General features: G+C 39.8%; 1 protein-coding gene and 1 long non-coding RNA gene across 7 annotated transcripts in view; both read left to right on the top strand.

Moving 5' to 3' along the window:
• The window catches only part of LOC111749967 (uncharacterized), a 32,519-nt gene extending 15,311 nt beyond the window's left edge, over positions 1-17,208 (top strand). The window contains exons 2-4 of one of the 2 annotated variants that reach the window (XR_002785131.2): positions 7,789-7,950; positions 8,314-8,483; positions 9,369-17,208. This is a non-coding gene — a long non-coding RNA (uncharacterized LOC111749967). Of the gene's footprint in view, positions 1-660; positions 7,951-8,313; positions 8,484-9,368 lie in introns of those variants that run through there. The other variant, XR_002785132.2, reaches the window with a different exon arrangement.
• The window catches only part of PDE4D (phosphodiesterase 4D), a 1,416,439-nt gene that overhangs the window by 706,949 nt on the left and 686,491 nt on the right, over positions 1-22,999 (top strand). The window lies entirely within an intron of this gene.

The following is a 22,999-nucleotide window of genomic DNA, read 5'->3' as shown; positions in this document are numbered from 1 at the left end:
TAACTCCCATAGCTGTTGTGAAGGTCAGACAAAATAAACACTCTGAAAATATAAACTATAATATATGAATATTCTGAACGATGAAGTGGTGCAAATTTAAGCCATCGCTGCTATTTATGGGAGTCCATTTCTCACATAGTGCATACTTGTTTTGGCTGAGAAGATTTCGAAGGTTTGGCTACTGTTACAGAGCCTAATTTAGCAACATATGCTTATTCTTTGCTGATACATTCAGCAAGGAAACAAAAATTCAGGTAAAATGATTTGGACACCTGTGTTTTTGGTTGGTGGTAGGGGACTCTTGATAAAGTAAAAGGCAAGCTTGCTGGGAACAACATTATGACTGCCTTTGTTTTTAACCAAGACCTTTTCCACCCTAGACCTCTCAGAGGAAAGGCCTGAGGCTCTATTGTTGCAGTGAGAACAGGGCAAAAAATGTCCCTTAGGTTTAATCAGCAAGAAACTACTAGGAATTGGCCACTGTGCCATCATGTATCCAACCATTATTTGGTTGCTTTGATAGGCTTAAGCATCATTTATGCAGCTGGCAGTTTTGCTTCTTGATCATACTTAAAGCCTTGACCTGGGTGAACTCCAATGAAAACCTATAATTCAGGGATCCTGAGATTGCCATGGTGACAAAAGGAACTGGGCTGCCTTCCTATTCAGTGCATCCCAGATGAAGATGTTCTCTCCAGGAAATATTAAGCATATTTGTTATTTTTGAGTTTTTATCTGTGAATAAAAGAGTAAGGCTAATGCTCAAGCTCTGAAAGGAATCTAATCAAGGTCCCAGTCTCTGGGAGTGGTGGTGGTGGTGGGGGGTTGGTGATTAAAAAACTAGCAAGGTCTGGCTTAAGTCTAAGTAACTAAGCTACATCCAGTCTAAGAAACTAAATCCAAGAGACCAATTTGAAGTCCAGGGATAGAAGCTGCAGAGTTGAGTCTAGGAGTATTTTATAGGCTTTTTATGGCTGTAAGCTAACTGAGAAAGAAACTGGAGATGTGTTTGACTTCTCACTCCCATGAGTGAGACGGTGGTGAGAATATAGTAGGTTTCTATATGCTCACATAAGAAAGAAGCCTGACAATACAATCCTAGTTCCATTTATATTTTAATATAAGCTGATAAATGACAAAACCATAAGAACTTTTAGAACTCTTTGTTACTTCCGCATGCTGGCTGTATTGCCATCCCCTGTATCTTAATGTTTTCCTGAGTGAAAGTTTTAAAACCAAAAGTATCGGTGTAATTCACTATCTTAGGTGGCTTCAGAATACAATTAAACAAAGCAGGCAACAACTGAGTACTGTGGTTCTCAACTTCAGACCTTTAAAAACTACCAATGCCTTGATCCTATACATATAGTTCCTGACTTAATCAGGGTCTCTGTGTTGATATATTTTACAGTTTCCCATGTGATTCTAACATGCAACCAAGGAAGGAGAACAATAGCCTCATTATCTTAAGTCTCCACCTCATTGAAATCTATTTAACAGGACTTCGGTTATACTTTGGGTACTGTCTTAGTCATCTAGTGCTGCTATAACAGAAATACCACAAGTGGATGTCTTTAACAAAGAGAAGTTGATTTCCTCACAGTAAAATAGTCTAAAAGTTCAAGTTCAGGGGAACAGCTCCAGGAGAAGGGTTTCTCTCTCTGTTGGCTCTGGAGGAAAGTCCTTCTTATCAATCTTCTCCTGGACTAGGAGCTTCCACATAGGAACCCGGAGCCAAAGGATGCACTTTGCTCTCAGCACTGCTTTCTTGGTGGTATGAGGTCCCCTGTCTCTCTGCTTGCTTCTCTTGTTTATATCCCAAAAGAAACCAGCCCAAGGCACAATCCAATCCCATAGATTGAGTCCTGCCTCATCAACACAACTGCCGCCCAAACCCCCTCATTAATATCATAAAGGCAGGATTTACAACACACAGGAAAATCAAATCAGATCACAAAATAGTGGACTATCACACAGTACTGGAAATCACGGCCCAGCCAAATTGATACACACATTTTTGGGGGGACACAATTCAATCCATGTTGGGTACCCAAACCATGGCCACACACCAAACCTTGTAATCACCCAGAACTGCTCCAACCAATCTCAAAATTGTAAGCTCAAATATTCCATGCTCTAAACAAACATAGCTACTTTTTCTTCTGCTGCTCTCATTACATTAGTGACCCATATTTCAACTGGTCTTTTGCTAAAACCTTCATTGTCATTCTATTGTACCCAAATAGGAAAACTACACCCCAGAATTAATCTACCTGTGTGTTCTCCCCATTGTTACACTTAATGTTACCAAAGAAAATCACAGCCACACACACAGAGGTGCCACAGCAATTCCTTAGTCTCTAGTTCCTACTGGAGAGAGCCTTAATGCTACCAAAAACCCAGTTCTTTTTCTCTAGTTATCCTTGTCTTCATTTCTCTCACATTAAAATCCCTTCCCTTCTGTCAACATAGAAGCTCTGATCCCTTCTCCTGTATGAGACAGAGCCCTGCATCTGGGCCATGAACCCTGCCTCCTCCTGTCCCTTCAGTGAACTTGCTCCTTCACCTGTCACTTCTCTAGTATCACCACCCTTCCCCACATATTGGCTCATTAACATCAGCCTTATTACATGCTCAAGGCACTCCTTTCAAAAAACAAAACAAAGCAGTAAGAAAAAAAAAATCTAATTTTATTGACTCTGCTTCCCCACTTTAGGAGAGTTGGTGGTGCAGTGGTTAAAACTCTCGGCTGCTAACAAAAAGGTGAGCGGTTTGAACCCACCAGCCACCCTGAAGGAGAATGATGCGGCAGTCTGCTTCCATAAAGAGTTACAGCCTTGGAAACTCTATGGGGCAGTTCTATTCTGTCCAACAGAGTTGCTAGGAGTAGGAATAGACTTGATGGCAGTGGGTTTGGTTTTTAGTGGGTTTCTCCCCTTTGCCTACTGTCTTCCTTTACTTCACTGCCAATGCCTTTTGTAGTCTTACTCCCAATTTTACATTTTCTTTTTCCAAAGGCACTGAAATGCTTGGTGCTAAATCCAATGGATACTTTTAGTCTTTAATTTACTTGGACTCTTTGCAGTATTTGAAGAGTGTTGGCCACTCTCTATTCTTAAAATAACCCCTTCTTCCATGTGTTCCTAGCTATCTGCCTTCAATTTTCCAGTCTTTCTTGAGGTTCCTTTTTTTGAAGTGGCAAAATGTATATATAGCAAAACATTTTCCAATTTAACAGTTTTTACATGTATAATTCAGTGACATTGATTATGTCTATCATGTTGTACAACCATTACCACTATAATTTTCTAAAGTATTCCATCACCATTAACAGAAACTCTATGCCTGCTAAGCAATGGTTCCCTGTTTTCCCCTCCCTCCTACCCTGGTAACCACTAATAAGTTTGGGTCTCTATACATTTGCCTATTTCATATAAGTGGAATCATATAGTATTTGTCCTTTTGTGATTGACTTACATCAGTCAGCAAAATGTTTTCAAAGTTCATGTTCTCATATGTATCAGGATTTCATTTATCTTTGTGACTGTCTCATAGTCCATTGTACAGATGTACCCCATTTTGTTTACTATTCATCTGTTGATGGACATGTAGGTTGTGCCCACCTTTTGACCATTGTGAATGATGCTGCAATGAGCACTGGTGTACAGGGTTCTATTGTGTTCCCATTTTCAGTTCTTTTGGGTATATAGCTAGGATTGGAACTGCTGGGTCCTAGAGGTTTCTTGATCCTTTGTCCATCCCTGAAGTGCCAGTGTTCTCCTGGTTGCTGTCCTCAGCCCTTTGTGTTCTTACTCGACATCCCAGGGATGTTCAGCTTCGGCCGTTCATCAGAATCACCTGCAAAGTCTTTGAAAACTACATCTGTCCAGATCATGTGAATCAGAATCACTGGGGGATGAGGTCCAGGCACCCACAGCTTTCAGAAGTTCTATGGGTGACTCTGATGTGCAGCCATCACTGAGAACCAGCCCGGGTCATTTGTTCATTCCCACGGTTTCACTGTCATCAGCGATACCTACCAAGCTTTCATCTGGATCTGGGCCCTGAGCCTGTATTCTAGATATGTCTACTGAAATATTCCACAGGATCCTCAAATTCAGTGTGCCCAAGACTGCCTTCCTACCTCCAACCCCTCTCCTTACATCCAAATCTGCCCTCCCTCTGTGTTTCTACCTTAATGAATGGCATCAGACTTCACCAAATTTCCAAGCCAGAAATTTGGGTATCAGCTTTGAGTTTTCTCTCTCCTTTATTTCCCAAGTCCAATCAATTGCCAAATCGTATCAGTTTGACTTTTAGTAGTCTCAAAAATTGTCCACTGTTTTCTATGCCCATAGGTCCTACCTTAGACTAAGCCATCATCATCCTTCTCCTTAAATACTACAACCATCTTGTACCTGGTCCTTCTGCCTCCAGTTTCACCTCCCTTTACCCACCTATTACTTGTGTAACACTTAATATATTCTTTCTAAATGGTAAATATGATTATACATATGTCTTAGTTATCTGGTGCTGCTATAACAGAAATCCCACAAATGGATGGCTTCAACAAACAGATTTATTCTCTCATAGTCTAAAAGTCAGAATTCAGGGCACCAATTCCAGGGGAAGGCTTTCTCTCTCTGTTGGCTCTGGGGGAAGGTCCTTGTCATCAACCTTCCCCTGGTCTAGGAGCTTCTTAGTGTAGGGACTCTGGGTCCAAAGTATGTGCTGTGCTCCTGGCACTTCTTTCTTGGTGGTATAAGGCTCCTCTCCTCTGTGCTCCCTTCTCTCTTTTGTATCTCAAAAGAGATTGACTCAATATACAACCTAATCCTGTAGATTGAGTCCTGCCTTATTAACATAACTACCTCTAATCCTGCCTGATTAACATCACAGAGGTTAGGATTTACAATACATAGGATAATCACATCAGATCACAAAATGGTGGACAACTACACAATACTGGGAATCATGGCCTCGCCAAGTTGACACACATTTTTGGGGGACACAGTACATTCCATAACAACATATTTCCTGATTTAAACTTTCAGTGGCTATCTGCCACTTTCAGAATGAAGTCCAAACTTTGTCACATGGAATTTATGGCCCGTCAGGATCTGACCCATGCTTTTATCTCTTTGCTTTCTACACTCCTGACAATTTTCAGTGTTCCCTCTTATCTGTGAGACTTTGCTGTTACTTTTGCCTACAAAGCCCTCTTTTCCTTAGTTTTTTGGTTCATTTCCCCCACTTTTCATCTGAGCCTAAGTAATGCTTCCTCATGTTTCAGCTCATATATCAGCTTCTAAAAACTGAGCTTAGGAGAGTTTCTTATATGTTCCTGTAGCATGTGCAAGACTGTACTACACTCATTGATTTACTTATCTCTCCCACCTGTCTTTACGTACCTTGAGACCAGAAACCATTACTCATTGCAGAATAATTGCCTTGCATGACATATAACAAGCATGCAGTGCGTGTTGAAGGAAGGAAATGAGAAGGCATATTCAAAACTGTTAGAAAAAAAAAAAAGTAATGGTGAAGAGAGGTGGTAAATAGGTTTACAGAGAGCTCAGGCAGAATGAAGATTTAAGGAGGTCATTGCTTAGTGAAAAGCATTTCATTGGTACAATAGAAATTAAAGTCAGAAAGTAGGGAATCCAGGAATGAGTGGGAATTAATGAAGCATTATCAGATTCTTAGATTTATTTGTGGTACTGCCACATCAGACATTCACAGGGCAATATTTGCTGTTAATTTTTTTTTTAATTGTGCTTTAGGTAAAAGTTTACAGAGCAAATTAGTTTCTCACTAAGCAATTGATACACAAATTGTTTTATGACACTGATTGCCAACCTTGAGATGCGTCAACACTCTCTTCTAGACCTCAGGCTCTGCATTTCCATTTGTCTGGTTTTCCTGTCCTTTCCTGCCTTCCTATCTTTGCTTTTGGGCTGGTATGCCCATTTAGTTTTGTATACGTGGTTGAACTACTTGTGTTATTGTTTGCTTTATAGGCCTGCATAACCTTTGGCTGAAGGGTAAACATTAAGAAGTGACTTCAGTACTGAGTTAAAAGGGTATCTGGGGCCATACTCAGGGTTTCTCCAGTCTCTGTCAGACTATTAAGTCTAGTCTTTTACTGTGAGTTTGAATTTTGATCTACCTTTTTCTCCAGCTCTGTCTGGGACCCTCTATTGTGATCCCTGTCAGACCAGTAGGTAGTGGTAACTGGGCGCCGTCTAGTTGTGCTGGTCTCAGTCCATCTGGTGAAGGCTGTGGAAGTTGTGGTCCATTAGTCCTTTGGACCAATCTCTCCCTTGAGTCTTTGGTTTTCTTCATTCTTCCTTGCTCCAGACAGGGTAAGACCAGTAGATGTATCTTAGATGGCCAGTTACAATCTTCTAAGACCCCAGATGGTACTCACCACAGTAAGATGTAGGTCATTTTCTTTATAAACTATGTTATACCAATTGAGCTAGATGTCCCCCAAGACCATTGTCCCAGCCCTCAGCTCAGTAACTCAGTCCCTCAGGGAGTTTGGAAGGTCTATGAAACTTCTATGACTTTGCCTTGATCCAGTTGTGCTGACTGGGGAAATCAGCACAACTTTTAATCTCTTACTTAAAAGTCCATATTATTATATAATGTTTCATTTTGGTAGTTCTAGAAAAGAAATAAGTAGATAACTTGCATTGCCTAGCATCACCACAGTGGTTTCCAAATTGTGCTCTCCAAGGTTGGAGCCAGGCCACAAAGGGACCCTCAGCTATAGCAACTCTCACTTTACCTAACTTACCTGTTGTCAAAGCAAGGTTTCAACTCCATGTATCTAAAATGAAACTTTTAGGCATGTTGGAGGACATACTTTCAGGCATTGTGTTGCTAGCAAATCTACACCTGCAGCAGTTGGAGACAAGAAAAACTGATGAACATTTCAAGAAGAAATTGACAAAAAGAAAATACAAAATCTTTCGTACACGTTATTTATTGCTTTAAATTATAGGTAGAAATTTTATTATTAGTTCTAAGTAATACATTGATAAGTTAAACCCTTGATTGTCTTATTTGGATTATATATATAAAGCCTTCCCTAGCCTCTAATTTTAGCTCTCAAAATACATAGAATAGGAAAAAAGCTGAAACAGAATTTCCATGGGAGCAACTTTATGCCAAAAAACACAGAAGCAGCTCTGTTTGGAACCTGTCAGAGTACTCAATTTCAGATTAACTTGAGCAGTTCACTTTAATTTTACTGATAAGATTTGAAAAGACAAGGGCTGGTGACTCACGACTCTACCCATCAAGGAGCGTCACTAGGAAGCACCACACCATTGTAGAGGCAGATATATGATGGCTTGGAAAAGGCTTTTTGTAGGTTGCTCCTATTCTTAAATTCAATATGAGTTACCCACTTGGAAAATTACTACATTGTATTTATCACACTGTTACAAATTTCTAATGGTTGGAAGAGTCATAGATCTGACCACATCAATACTTGGCTCATTTTCCAACTAGAAATAAAGTACTGAAAAACTAGAATACTGGGTTGAATTCTTTAAACGACATCTATTTTGGTTTGCATAAAAAGTAAAATAAGAATCAAACTTGTGTAAGTGGCTGCATTCTTTTTTTTTTAATTCCCATGTAGTTATAGTCTAATATGTTGTTTTTAAAAGCTAATGAGTTTGCAAACATGTTTGAATTGCCTTGGAAGTTAGAAGTTTGGTTTTATTCTTGAGTCAGACTGTAGATGCTTACAGAAAATATATTTACTTTTTCTAGACCTTTGGAAGGCCATTTTGAGAGCTACCGTGATACCTTACTAGATATATCGGGAACTGCCTGCACTTTGTTAAAGGATGGGTTCCATTCGATTGGTGTAAACTATGTTCTTTCCAAGATCTGTTAAGTACCAGTTATCTCTCTTTAAAGATCATTTTACCGGTAAGATGTTCCACAATATCTTGACTCAAGTTCTCAATTGATTTTGAAAGTATCAAACGCAAATGATTATTTTTCACTCAGCATACAAAAAAAAAAAAAAAAAGACTTCCTAAGAAGTTGCAGATGCTTTACAGTCTTGAAGAGTCAAGGGTAAAGTCCAGCATAATTCACAAAATAATTTCTTTTTGGTCTCAACTGGTTTCTAGCAAACAAACTAGGTGTGAAGCAGACAGTATAAACATACTAGGGAAACATTCACAATAAGCCTGTCACAAAATCGGGAGCTCAGATTTTCCCCAGCTCTGAAAGACTGAGATGTGGACTGAGAATACTGAAGCACAGCTCTGTTTTTCATGATTCAAGGAGACATGAAGACTGGAGACATCCCAGCAAATGTGGACACTTCTTATCAGTCTTATTGGTGTTGACCGTGCTGACCGAGCCTGTGTTGAAGGGGTGTCCTGAAAGTGTCCAGGTGTCAGCAAAGCATATCTGACTCTTCGCCAAAACACTTCTCCCTAGAAGTCTCATAGGTATAACTATTTCATGGGAAATTTAATCCATGTGCTTACGATTCATTTACACTAGACTCATCAAAATGTCATTGGGAGGTATTCAATGTCCAAAAAACCTCAGAGTTTACGAGTCCATTTAAAGCTTTTATCTTTGAACCAGAAAGTCATATTTTACCAGGACTACTCAGAATTCAAACATCTTAAAAAAAAGTTGCTGTTGAGTCGATTCCAACTCACGGTGACTCTATCTGTGTCAGAGCGGAACTGCATTATCAATGACTTATCAATGGCTGTAATGTTTTATAAGTATATTTCAGGGCCTCTCTTTCGAGGCACCTTTGGGTGGATTTGAACCACCAACCCTTTGGTTAATAGCTGAGCACTTAACCAATTGTGCCACTCAGGGACTCTGAATTCAGACATATTGTGGTCAATTTCATTTTGTCCAATACTTCCTAGGAAATCTTGGAATTAATTCATAAATTCTAAACCCTAAAAACTGAGCATTTATTTACATGTATTTATAACATTCAGATAAAGAGTGCAGGGCTAGAATGAGAATGTTTAATATTAAAAATACCCAAAAGCCACATTTTGAATGACTCAATTTGAGTATCTGGATGGTAGCCTAAGGATATGTGGATTTAAAGATAAATCTCTTCTAAGAGACTGAAAAACAATTGGCGTGATTTAAATTTTCACTCATTAAAAGGAAGTCATGCTGGATTAATTCTTTGGCATTGTGTGCTATTTTGTAGTCTTTAAAATCCTTTCAAATACATGATCTTGCTTGACTAGGTAAACTGGACTGGTATTATTCTTGCTATGTTCAAAAGGGGAAAACAGACTGCTGCAACTTCGAATATTGTTGCTTTAGTTGCAATGATCTATATTGTGTTATAGCGTCTTCTGACCTGTGACTGTGTACAGTAACAGCAGCTTTGCGGCATTTATCCCACTCAGCTCTACTTTGGAAACCTTACTGGCGTAGCAGTTAAGTGTTATGGCTGCTAACCAAAAGGCCAGCAGTTCTAATCCATCAGGTACTTTATTTTATTTTTAAATTCTTCTTTTCTATGACTTGTAAGAAATCTTTGACTTTGTTGGTAACAAACAAAATGAAAATTAATTCCTTTCATAACACAAAGCTTGAATATTGTAATTGGCATAAATTCAGTTCTAGTCTTTCTCCAAAAATAAGATGCTTACTCCAGCATGATTTGCTTCCTTCCTAATTCTACATATTTGCAATTTAGAATGTTCTATTCCTATGGGACTAATCTAAGCGCAGAGTGTTCTTTGAACTTAATGTGTGCACTGTGGTCAGGTCAATCCCATCAGGGCAGAGATTAAGAAATGGCCCAGAACTTATTTAAATCATGTAGTTGCCTGGAAATAAGTTTAGCTTATGCAAGCATGCTGTAAAATGTGACTGGAGACTGTTTCTCTTAATTCTAACTCAATTTATTCGTTTTAAAACAAGAGCCAAATATTAAGATAATTTTCGCTGTTTAATATTTCTAACATAATTTGATAGCTGTCAACATAATTCATTTTTTAGTTACCTGATAGGTAATGAACGAATCTTGCAAGTCTCATCATTTCTGTCATGTCTTCCTTCCATCTGCTCTTTTGTTTCTTTCCCTTCAGTTGCTTGACTCTCCGAAATATGTAAAGTACATTTAATTTTAATCTAGATGAAAGTTTATTGGCATGAGAGTCCCGTGACCAAAAGAAATGTTGCAAAGCTGGTGTCTCTATGCTAATGCTCAATAACGTTCAAAGAAGAAACTTTCTTTTCCTCAATTACCTGGGGTTTCAGAGCATCTAATTGTCCTAATTTTCCTCCTTCCTTGGTCATCTCCTTCATTTCCCCACCAAACCTGCTCCTTGTGTGGACTTCCCTTCTTGGGGCAAACTTTGCCTAGCCTCCTCTGTTTCTCACACCCCACATCCAAACGAATCAGCAAATCCAGTGAGCTATATTTCAAAATGTAACCCAGTATCTGACAATTTCTCACCACCTTCTTTACTTCCAGCTTGGTCCTGGCCACCACCCTCTTTCACCTGGATTACAGTAACACCTCTTGACTGGTGTTCCTGCTTGTACATTTGCCCACTTCGTTCTAGTCTCAACTCATCAGAAGAGGGGACTGCTAAAACCTAGGTTGTGCCATGTCACTACTTTGCTCAGAATCCTTCAAGGACCTCTCATCTTCATCAAAATTAAAATCAAAATCCTTATAATAGCCTACCAGCCGTGGGTTCCTCTTACCTCTCTGATTCACCTCCTTCTACTCTTGCTCTGCTCCAGTCACACTGGCTTCCTCTCTCTTCCTCTCCAAGCACAGTGCTACCTCAGAGACTTTAAACTTTCTGTTAATTCCAAACTTGGGCACTCACTCCTCTGATATCCTTTGTTTCACTTGCTTGGATCCTCTGTTCTTTACTCAAATATTGTCTTTACTGCCCATCCTTTTTTATATTTATAACCACAACGCCCCTCTTTCTGGCACTTCCCATCCACTTCTTATTTTATTTTTCTCCCATGTATGTCTATAGATTTTACTTATGTATTTTGTTTGTTCTCTGTCTCTCCTCTCCCAACTAGAATAAAGGCTCCCAGTCTATTTTATAGTTCACTACTTTATCCTCAGTCTCTGGCACTTGAGGACACTCAATAAATATTCATTGCATGAATGCATGAAAGATTACTGCCCATCTTCCTCTCCTTGGGTTGTTGTGTGCTGTTGAGTCAGTTCCAACTCATGGTGACCCTATAGGGCAGAGCAGAACTGTCCTATAGGGTTTCCTAGGTTGTCATCTTTATGGAAGCATATCACTAGGTCTTTTCTCTTGTGGAATGGCTGGTGGGTTCAAACTGCTGACCTTTCGGTTAACGCCTGAGAGCTTAACCAGGGCTCCTTCTCCTTGGGTAGAAGCAGGAGATATAAAATATGAACTATTGGATGATCACATTTGCCACACTGGTTGCTGGAGATTGGTTAAAAAAATATTTAGAGAACATGCATTTTTAAAAGATTGATTAAATACTATTCTGTTCAAACCTAAAAAAAAAGAAAAAAAAAACTGTAAGTAAAGGAATCAAAATATATTTAAATTAATTGTTTCTAGGTCATTAATGAACTTGACAGTGCTGTTGCTCTCCAGGCACTATATATAGCTGATATCAAGCCAAAGGTCCTTCACAATCCTTAAAATCTCTTTGAATTTCTGAAGAAATACCCAGGCTTACGGGAAGAAGTTTAATGAGACATTGTGCTGTTCATGAGAGAAGAAATCATAGTCTCTGACCTCAGGGGCATTGATGAAATAATAGAGCAAAATCTCTAGGGAAATTAGTTTTTAGGAAGTGGAATCTGGTGGCTCATTGCACATTCTAAATAGCGTCGGAGTAAGAATGACAGTCTGGCTGATTGGGTTTAGTGATGTGGATAGATTTGGCTGCCACATCATTCAAACTGAATTGAAAACCCTTAAATATCAATGAGATCTTACAAAGGTATAAGAACTAAGGAAAAAAAATGAAAACAAAAAACCAAACCTTTTGCCTTTGAGTTGATCCCAACTCATAGCAACCCTATAGGACAGAGTAGAACTGCCCCACAGGGTTTCCAAGGAGTGGCTGGTGGATTCAACTGCAGACCTTTTGGTTATCAGCCGAACTCTTAACCACTTTGCCGCTGGGGAACAATTTAATCGAGGGCTTAATTTAAATGAGAACATCAGGTAAGCTAGGGATCAGGACCATTTCAGTATTAAGATTTTAATCAATGAAGACAGATAATCTTAAATTTGTTCTTGCACTCGCCTTAATTTATTAATTCACAAACATTGATGGAATATCTACTGGGTACCAGGCACTATGCTTGGACGGTGTACATTGATGACTGTGACAGACTGGATCCTTGCCCTCACAAAGCTTTGTTCTCCTGGAGAAGATTGACATGCAAGCAGGCAAGTGAGTGCTAGAAGGGAAAATAAAACGTTGTTATTAGAGAGAATGTTCTGTTTTTATCCATAAGGTTTTCAAATGGTACAGGACCAATGATGCATCCAAATGGCACAGGACCAGGCCATATTATATGTAAGGTCATCATGGGTCAGGGCTGACTTGATGGCAACTAACAACAATAAAAGTAGAGAGAATAACAGACGGCACAAATGTTAAGCTGAGTGGTCAGGAAAAACTGGACTGAAGACTTGATACCAGTTCCTAAAGTATTTGAGTAAGCTATACATCGGGGGAGAAAAAGTCCCTGGGTGATGCAAATGATTAACGTACTCGGCTACTAACTGGAAGGTTGGAAGGTTGGAGGTTTGAGCCCCCCTAGAGGCGCCTCAGAAGAAAGGCCTTGTGACATCCTTCTGAAAAATCAGCACAGTTCTACTGTGACACACATGGGGTCACCATGAGTCAGAATCAACTCGATGGCAACTGGTATATATGCAAATCCTCTGTAAGGGCATCCAGATTTGTGGCCTAGGTCCCCCTTTCCCACTTTCTGGAAGACTTTATATTCCTAGTTCCCTGTTTTCTTCTGCAAATGCTTTTGGTTTTTCTTCACTGACTCTTTCCCTTCTCTCCCATTATAGAGTCTCTTCTATTTGGGAAAAAAAGAAATCATGTTTAAACTCTTCTTTCTAGCTTTACTGACTTCATTTCCTCTCTACTCAAAACATTCCTTAGTGTGTTTAAATGTGTTTCTGAGGCATAAGTTCATCGAAAAGACTAATGCTCGTGTATTCAAACATCTAATTCACTCGTGCTACTCCCGTCTTTGCTTCAGGTACCCGTGTCTTTTTGTACTAACTTATGAGCCACTAAATCTTAAAACAATGAATATTTATAATGCATCTGATAGTAGATGGCAGTTTTGAATAGATTAAACCGTTCCAGGCTAAAACAAAACTCTTGCTAAAAAGAATTTAAATACTTAAATTAAGACCTGAACAATGTAGAACCATGTAATACCACATGACTCGGTGTGGATGTGGAATGGATAGTTGTAAAAAGTAAATAAATATTGATTAATGGTTAAAAGTTAATAAAGTGATTTTTTTTTTTTAGGTGTTTAATCTCCAAGACACTGGGGATGAATGAGATCACATTAAAATTAATTCTCCAATCTCAGTATCTCTAGGCCCATCTGCTCAAGCCTAAGTCCCAGTGACTTGCACAATCTCTCTTGCTCAAGCATCTCTGAGACTCTGAGGGGGCACCTTGCAATTGCCTCTGTATGGTTTTTCCAGGATGCCACTTCGTGCTGGCCTGTACTTGACCAGTGGCCTGGACCCATGCTTATTCGTCCCTAAACTACCCAGTAGCAGACACCAGCAAGGTTGTTCTAGTTGTTAATGCCCTCCATTCCACCCATGGCAGTGCCAACACACACATTTGCAAAGTAGAAAGGGAAATGTGTTCTCCCTTCTTGTTCTCTCAGACGAGCCCAGTAGCTGGGCTTTTTTTTGAACACTCAAGTTTTAGGAATCTAGTGAAAAAGTTCTTCCAGTTCTTACATTTAACCATTTGTATTTTCAGGATACGACTGGGAAAATTCATGCATTAATCACTATAATCTACCAGATTCTACAACTTTCAGAATCTCAGGCTTTGTAGCTGAGTCTTTTTATTCTTACTAGACTACTTTTCTTTAGAGTGAATTTGTAACCAAAGACCTACTTTACGTTTTATTGCAGATGGGCTAGGTCATTCTACAATAGTAAACCTCCAAAATCGCAGTTGGTTAGAACAACAAAGGTTTATTTTTCACTCATGCTCTGTGTTCACCCTTGGTTGAGTATGGAAATCCTATGGGGCAGTTCTACTCTGTCTTATAGGGCCACTATGAGTTGGAATTGACTTGATGGCAACCAGTAAGGCCACTCACCTCCCATGTAAACCTGTGGCTGCAAATAAATGCTGTCTGAGTTTCCGCTTCTGCCAAGCAGCATACCTGTTTCTTACTCAGGGATAGAGCTAAGGAGAGGCTACCCCATCTGGAAAGTTCCCAGTCACTATGGATGGCAGAGGAGCTGGAATATCGTAAACCTGTTTCTAATGTTTTTCCCCTGGAAGTGAGAGGTGTCACTATGAGGTGACTTACTTCATTAGCCAAAGTGAGTCAGGTGGCCATGCCTAACTCCCAGGGGGCAAGGACGTACAAACCTGCCATGTGCCTAGAAGGAGGAGAACTGACAGCGTTGATGAACAGCACTAGTGATGATCATATTCCCCTTTCAAAAATTTTCTGTATAACCTTTTCCTCTCTCCCCAGCTATTCTTGCCCCTTGTGACATATCTCTATATGTATGACCTTCAGTCATGTAAAAGGCTCAAGGTTCCTCTGTATTAGTTATCTGTTACTAAGTAAAAAAAAAAAAAAAAGTTCCAAATTTAGCAATTTGAATCAACAAACATCTATTATCTGACACGGTTTCTAAGTATCAGGAAACCAGCATGAATTCGCTGCGTGATTCTGGATAAGGGTCTCTTAGAAGTTGTTGGCTGAGGACACAGTCATCTAAAGGCTCAGCCACTTCCATGTTCTCTCATGTAGTATTACCAGGTTTCAGTTCTTTGCTATATGAGCCTTTCCTCTCATGACAGCTTGGGGACATAACAGCTGTGTCCATCAGGGTGAGAGATGAGAGAGAGAGAGATACCAAGAGAGAAGCTACAGTCTTTTCTAATATTGAACATGCCATGCTATCACTTCTGCAGAATATTGTCAGTCACACAGACCAACCCTAGTACAGTTTGGGAAGGGGCTACACAAATATGTGAATTCTAGGAAGTGGGGTAATTAGGGCCCAGGTGGTGCAGTGGTTAAGGGTTTGGCTGCCAGCCAAAGAGTCAGCAGTTCAAATCCACCAGCTGCTTTTTGGAAATGCTATGGGGCAGTTCTACTCTGTCTTATAGGGTCACTAGGAGTCAAAATCAACTGGATGGCAACCAGTTTGTTGGTTGGTTGGTTCGTTGGTTGGTTTTTTGGGAGGTTGGCTACCACGCCCATTTCATAAGGCCACTCATGTCCCATGTAAACCTGAGGCTGCAAATAAATGCTGTCTGAGTTTCAGCTTCTGCCAAGCAGCATACTCAACCAGGTGTAAATGCAATTAAAAACGTCTCTCTAAGGGGTCACTTCATTTCAACTAGTGTTGATCTTCTCCTGTGCAATTAAAGGGTTCTTGCTCTTAACTCTCTGTGTCTTATATCCAAGGAGGCATGTTCACTGTTCCACTGAACATTTCCTTTATTAATAATTTATTAAATGGTATTTTTAAGTCACTTGTGTTTAGGTGGTTGTTATGCTTTAAATGTTAGCAGACATAATGCATAACAAATAAGAGCAAATGAGCACTCAATCGTATTCCCTGCCCCTTGCTATAGAGCCCTGAGCTGTGTGAGCTGAATGTGACTTTAAATAGAATGCTGGGAGCAATTAGAAATAGTGGCACAGTGGCAGAAACCCCACATTAAAACCAGCCTTGTCAGCGCTCTGTGATTCTAGATGCCAGGGCTCTTTTTGGGTTAATCAAGAAATCATTGACAGATATTAGGGGAAAAGTACCATTTTCTAAGTAGAAGGCAGTTCCCATTTGAAGGGAGAAAAGAATTTATAGCCATTATAATAATAAATAAGGTCATGCATAAGTGAATTTTTATGCACTCATGGTTTTATTGAGCAAAAAAAAAAAAAAAAGAAAGAAATTTATTTTCCTTTCTTTGTTAATTGTTCTTATAGCCAGACAAAATATGAACCCCACTGTGCGGGCAACTGGGTACTCCTTCCTACCTTCTCATTTATGTTGAAAGAGTTTTATTTGTAGAAAACCCTCAAATCAGCCTCTTATTATTGTGCCAGTGTTGTGTCTTGGGGTCATTCAGCCAAACCGTACAACGCTACTGATGCAGGCAGTTTGTTAGAAGCCCAAGGATAGCTTCCCTCTTCTTCATCCCTCCTTCGCCTATTGTTTTTGCATTTTTGGTTGGTTTTTCCTACCATTCAAATCTCTTACACCCCCAAATTATAGTACGCTGATTATGTGCACAGTTTCCACTCCTACCGGCCCCCTTTTCCCTCCCCCAGTGACATCTCACTTTATTCCCGAGAAAAACAACGCCCTCCCATCTAAGCTTGCTGTGTTTACAGCTCTCTGCTCTTCCTTTCTCCTCCTGGCAGGCTGTTTTAATTAATTTTACCAAATGACTTTCCTGGCAGCTGTAAAAAGAAAACGCAGAGCAAGTTAACAGCAATCTAATGCTGTACTTTTTGTCATTTCTCTAAAATGTAGAGAACTCTTTGGTCATTGGATTGATTTTTAATGATCTAAACGATCAGATGCCTTCTCGCTGCACTGCAGCAGCCTGAAAATAATAGGAAGGGGAGGGGCTTGGGCACCGGGCGCTCACTCCACGCTGGGAGAGTAATCCCCAACACCAGCCAAGGAGACAATATAGCATAGCTGCCCTTGCCAAATCATGTATTCGCTTTTTTAAACAAAAGCACCTGGCTATTTTCATTTTGCATATGAAAGAATGAAAACAAGATGTTTTTGACGAGGGTTTAGAAAGTGAATAGGGTTAGGTATCAAACTACAGCATAATTTTATACGTATTTTTGACATAAGCAGGACGTCAGTAAGGTGCCTCCCAACATCCCTAAATAATATATTGAACATCCCAACAGTGGAGGAAAACATTGGTACTATTATTATTCAAAAGGCAATAGAACCCCCCGCCCACTTCCCCCCCGCCCCGCCCGAAAAAACAAACCCATTGAGGTCAAGGAATTCCAACTCATAGCGACCCTATAGCACAGAGTAGAACTGTCCTATAGTTTCCAAGGAGCACCTGGTGGATTCGAACCGCCAACCTTTTGTTTGGCAGCCTTAGTACTTAACGAGTATGCCACCAGGGTTTCCAGAACTCCCAAAGGTATATGGATTAAGTAAATTGTAAAACAAGTCACTTGTTTTTCCTCTTTAACAAACAAATAAGAAAGAAAAAAAAAAAAGATAAATATGCAGAGAAGAAAAAATGAAAAAGTATAAATTTTAGCTCACTATAAGGTTTATTAACTAGCTGTGAAACTTTGGGTGACTCATTTAATTATTTCATGGCTTGGTTTCATCACTGGAAAATGCACAGAATGGTGGTCTTCCTCTGTGAAGAGTAAATGGGGAGGCGTTTAGGACAGTGCCTGGCTCTTAGCAGTTACACAGCATATGGCCATTGTTGCCACCCCTATGGAATCTATGAATGCAACCCCGCCCCACCAGTCCTACCTGGCCATGTCTAAATCTGCAGGATGATGATGGTCTCACAGTGCAGGGGGCGAGGGTGAGTTTTAGAGTCCAATCACAGCTCTGCCACTTACTATCTGGGCCATGGGCAAGTGATTTAAAGTCTCTAGTTTCTTCTGGTGGTGTAGTGGTTAAGTGCTACAGCTCCTAACCAAATGGTCAGCAGTTTGAATCTGCCAGGCGCTCCTTGGAAACTCTATGGGGCAGTTCTACTCTGTCCTATAGCATCACTATGAGTCAGAATCAACTCAATGGTACTGGGTTTGGTTTGGTTTTGGTTAGTTTCTTCAGGTTCCTCAAAATTTAATTTATTTAAAATATCGTTGCTTGCTGCCATCCAGTTGGCCCCTGACTCCACAATGGGATGGGACTGTTGGGCCCTGTAGGGTTTTTATTGGCTGATTTTCAGAAGTAGATTACCACACCTTTCTTTCTAGTCTGTGATATTCTGGAAGCTCCACTGAAACCTGTTCAGCATCATAGCAACATGGAAGCCTCCACTGACAGACAGGAGGTGACTGTGCTGGAGGTGCATTGGCTGGTAACCGAACCCTGGTCCCCAAACGGAAGAAATGAATTCTACTACTGAACCATCCTTACCCTCACTCATCTATAAAATAAAACGCAAACCAAACCCGTTGCTGTAGAGTCGATTCCAACTCATAGTGACCCTATTGGACAGAGTAGAACTGCCCCATAGGGCTTCCAAGGCTGAAATCCTTACAGAAGCGGACTGCCACATCTTTCTCCCACAGAGCGGCTGGTGAGTTCTAGTTGTAGACCAGGGCTCCTATCATCCAGAAACCAGGGGATGTTAATACTTGCTTTACAGATTATTGTGAGGATTAAAAGAAGTAACTTGTGTAAAACTCAGTACACAAATTGTTCCCCAGAAGGATTCAAAAGAAGCCAGCTATGTTTCACTTTTCTCCCTTCATTTCCAATGAACTATTCCATGTTTCTAAAAGGGCACGTGGAAGGGAGCTAATTCATTCTTATGCTAACGTCTTTAATTAATACAATGCATTCTTTTGACTCTCTCGACTCCATTTTCCTAGCTAGAGATGTACAGATACAAAGTTTACACCAGGGCAAACTGGGACTCAGGGTAATGAAAGGAGTTTCTTGGAGCACATTGCTCTGAGAATACAGCAACCCTATAATTTCCCATATATTTCCTTTCATATGTGTCTGTTCCTTGGAAAAAGAAGATGCAGTTTAATCACTAGATGGTGGATCTTCCTTATGTACAATAAAGAGGCCAAGTTGGGCCCACCACAAGTTTGGGTTTGTTTTAGACAGATTAGTTCCTTTACTCTGTTTCATGGCCCAACTCTTTCTCACACAGGCTAGTCAACTCACTAAAAGATGCACTTTAACTGGGCTACTTTGGTTCCAGGTGGTGTGACGGAAGAGGTGCAGTCCCACTACAGGTGGGGTGGGGGGGTGTAGGGGGGTGTGGGGTGGGGGGTGTAGGGGGTGTGGGGTGAGGGGTGGGATGACTCAGGCCTGCTGTTATCAGGAGCATTGTCTCTTGTGCCCTCACCACAATCCATCCCATATTCCAGGAAAAGTAGATTCTGGTGGAAAGAGCAGGGCCCAGGAGTTTGTAGTATAGGAGTTTGAATTCTTTTTTCTTGGTCCTGGGGTACTTGACGTCAATTTGGCCTGTATTGACAGTGCTTCTTGTGTTTTTCAGGTATTGGAGAAAGTCTGGCAGTAGAGTAAATAAAGCTTTGTATATACCACCACGTAGGAGTGAGGGATGGTGTAATTAGAGAGAGAGACTTAAAAACAAAATTGATCGAATACGATGGGATGATTTAATATCCTTTAATTATGTTAAGATTTTACAAAGTTACAATTAGAAATATAGATAACATGCACATATCGGTTATTTTGTAAGATGTCACAAAATTTACAAACAGGTATTAAAAGAATAAACATTTGGTTCGCCAATTGTTAAATACTTCTTATTTTTACTCCTGAAAACAGCAAAATCACTACAAAACAGAGAAATTTGTGTCATTGTCTTTATATATGATAACAAATATTTTGATCATTTGTCAGCAAATCTGCATTTTTAAGCACCTTTTCTATCTGAAGTTTCCTGGGTGGTACAAACAGCTTTCACTTGTCTAATAACCCAAAGGTTAGTGGTTTGAACCCACCCAGCTGTGCCGTGGAAGAAAGACCTGGTGATCTGCTTCCATAAAGAATACAGCTAAGAAAACCCCTTGGAGTAGTTCTAGTCTGTTATGTGGAATTGCCGTATTTGGAATTGACTCCAAGGCAATGGGTTTGCTTTTACCCTATTATATGTTGAGTGACTTGGAAGTTACTGGGAAGGAAAGAGGGAAGGTATCATCCTTCTCTTCAGGAACTTAGCATCTGGTTAGAGAGATAGAAACATGTTTTATTATTATAAACAATGTTAAAATGAATATCCTTGTATAGATATATACATTTTGCCCTAGAGCAATTCCTACAAATGGAATTGCTTATCAAAGGGTACGTATGTTTACATTTTTTAAATGTCTGCTAAGTTGTACTCTGAAAATCTTTGCCAATCCATGTTTTTACCAGCTGTGTATAAGTGTACCTATTTTCCCCACCATCATTGGATATTTTGGATATTTGGATATTTAACTTTTACCAATGTGATAGGCAAAATATCTTATTGTAGTTTTCATTTATTTCCTTGATTACTAGTGACATCGAGCATCTTTTCAAACAGTTACCGGCTATTTGTAGTTCTCCTGTGAGGCTTGTTTGCATCTATTTCCCATTCTTTTTGGTTGTTGTAATTAGTGTGTAGATTCTAATTAATGTGTAGGTTCTCCTTTAAGCAAACAATACCAAAGCCATGCCGTGGCTATGTTTACAGAAGACCCTGCCAACTCACTCTGTATTTGTAATTGCTTGAGAAACTTCTATTATTATTATTTTCACTTTTGACACTGCTGTTTTATTAATTTGTTGAAGATATAAGAAACATCACACTTTTTCAGGTTCGTTATATATATATACACACATATATATTTTAATATTTTATTATATTTTTGGTGAAAGCAAGTTAGATTCCCATTTGACAATTTCCACATGAATTGTTCAGTGACATTAGTGACACTTTTCACAATATGTCAACATTCTCTTTAGTTGTGTTCTAGTTGTTCCATTCCTAGTACTCTAGTTTCCCTGATGCCTTATCTTCTCCTCTTTGCTTTAGAGTGAATTATGACCTGTGGGTCTCACACACGTGGTTTTTATTAGAGCACCATTCTTATGAGTAATATTGTTTATTTTGTGTGCCACTCTGCTATTTTGCTAAAAGGTGATCTCAGGGTACACTTTTGTTTCAAGGTTAAAAGAGTTTATCAGGGAGTCGTCAGGTCTCAACCGGTCCAGCTAGACTGGGCATTGTTAAGAATTTGAGTTTTGTTCTACATTTGAGATTATATTATTTAACTCCTACATGTTTCTACAATGTTGTTTCCCTTCTTACCTAATTTAACACTCCTACCGTTAGTGGTGGTGCACTGGTTAAGTGCTCAGCTGCCAACCAAAAGGTTGGTGGTTCGAACTTACCACCTGCTCCTCGGGAAAAAGATGTGGCGGTCTGTTTCTGTAAAGATTTTGTTAGTTGTTAGTTGTTGACATTTCTGACTTATAGCAACCCTATGTTCAACAGAACAAAACACTGCCCAGTCCTGTACCATCCTCATAATCGTTGCTGTGTGTGAGCTCATTGTTGCAGCCACAGTGTCAATCCATCTCTTTGAGGGACTGCCCCTTTTACACTGACCCTCTACTTTACCAAATATGATGTCTTTCTTCAAGGATTGGTCCCTCCTGAAAACATGTCATAAGTACTTGAGAAAGTCTCACCATCCTCCCTCCTAAGGAACATTCTGGCTGTACTTCCAAGACAGATTTTTTCACTCTTGCAGCAGTACATGGTATATTCAATAGTCTTCACCAACACCATAATTCGAAGACATCACTTCTTCTGTCTTCCTTATTCATTGTCCAGCTTTCACATGCATATGAGGTAATTGAAAATACCATGACTTGGGTCAGGCACACTTCAGCCCTCAGTGTGACATCTTTGCTTTTCAACACTTCGAAGAGGTCTTTTGCAGCAGATTTGCCCAATGCCATACTTCGTTTGTTTTCTTGACTGCTGCTTCCATAGCTATTGATTGTGGACCCAAGGAAAAAAAATCCTTGACAGTTTCAGTCTTTTCTCCATTTATCATTATGTGGCTTATGGGCTCAGTTGTGAGGATTTTTGTTTTCTTTAAGTTGAGTTGTAATACATACTGAAGGCTACAGTCTTTGATTTTCATCAGCAAATGTTTCAAGTCCTCTCTGGTTTCAGCAAGCAAGGTTGTGTCATCTGCATATTGCAGTCATTAATGAGTCTTCTTCCAATCCTGATGCCATGTTCTTCTTCAAATGTCTAACTTCTCAGATTATTTGCTCAGCATACAGACTGAACAAGTATGGTGAAAGGTGTAAAGGTTTACAGCCTTGGAAACCATATGGGGCAGTTCTACTCTGTCCTATAGTATCACTGTGAGTTAGAATCGACTTGATGGCAATGGGTTTGGTTTTTTTTTTTTTTTTTTTGGACCATTGGAGTCAGCAGGTTAGATGGAAAACACTTGAGGAAAGCAAAGGAAACAAATATTTATTGAGCTCTTCCATATGCTATGTGTTTATCCTATACTTTCTTATCTAAACCCAAACAAGTCTGAGAGCTATATATCATTGTCAGTGAAAGTTGGGTAATAAACCCAAGGTAGATGAAGTGGTAAGAGATCCCAGGTCTGTCTGATGCTACCAAACTCCTGTGCTCCTTCCACCAAGCCATACTTTATTAAAAAAAAAAAAAAAAAAAAAAAACTTCCAGCCCTCCACCATTAACCTAATGGGACGGTTTAGCTAGTTTACACTTGATGCTCAGAGGAAATGTAATGCAAAAGCCACCAGGAAATGGGGTTTAGGTTTATCAATCTCAAACTTTAGTTGGAGATTTGTTGTTGTTAGTTGATGTCAATTCTGACTCATGGTGACCCCATGTGTGCAGAGTAGAACTGCTCCCTGGGGTTTTCAAAGCTCTGACCCTTCAGAAGCAGGTCACCAGGACCGTCTGCCAAAGAGCCTCTGAGTGGGCTTGAACTGCCAGTCTTTCGGCTAGT

This window comes from Loxodonta africana, chromosome 2 (assembly GCF_030014295.1).
Source record: "Loxodonta africana isolate mLoxAfr1 chromosome 2, mLoxAfr1.hap2, whole genome shotgun sequence".
Taxonomy (NCBI): domain Eukaryota; kingdom Metazoa; phylum Chordata; class Mammalia; order Proboscidea; family Elephantidae; genus Loxodonta; species Loxodonta africana.
The sequence above is the reverse complement of the archived record's forward strand: the minus strand, read 5'-3'. Positions and strand labels throughout refer to the sequence as shown.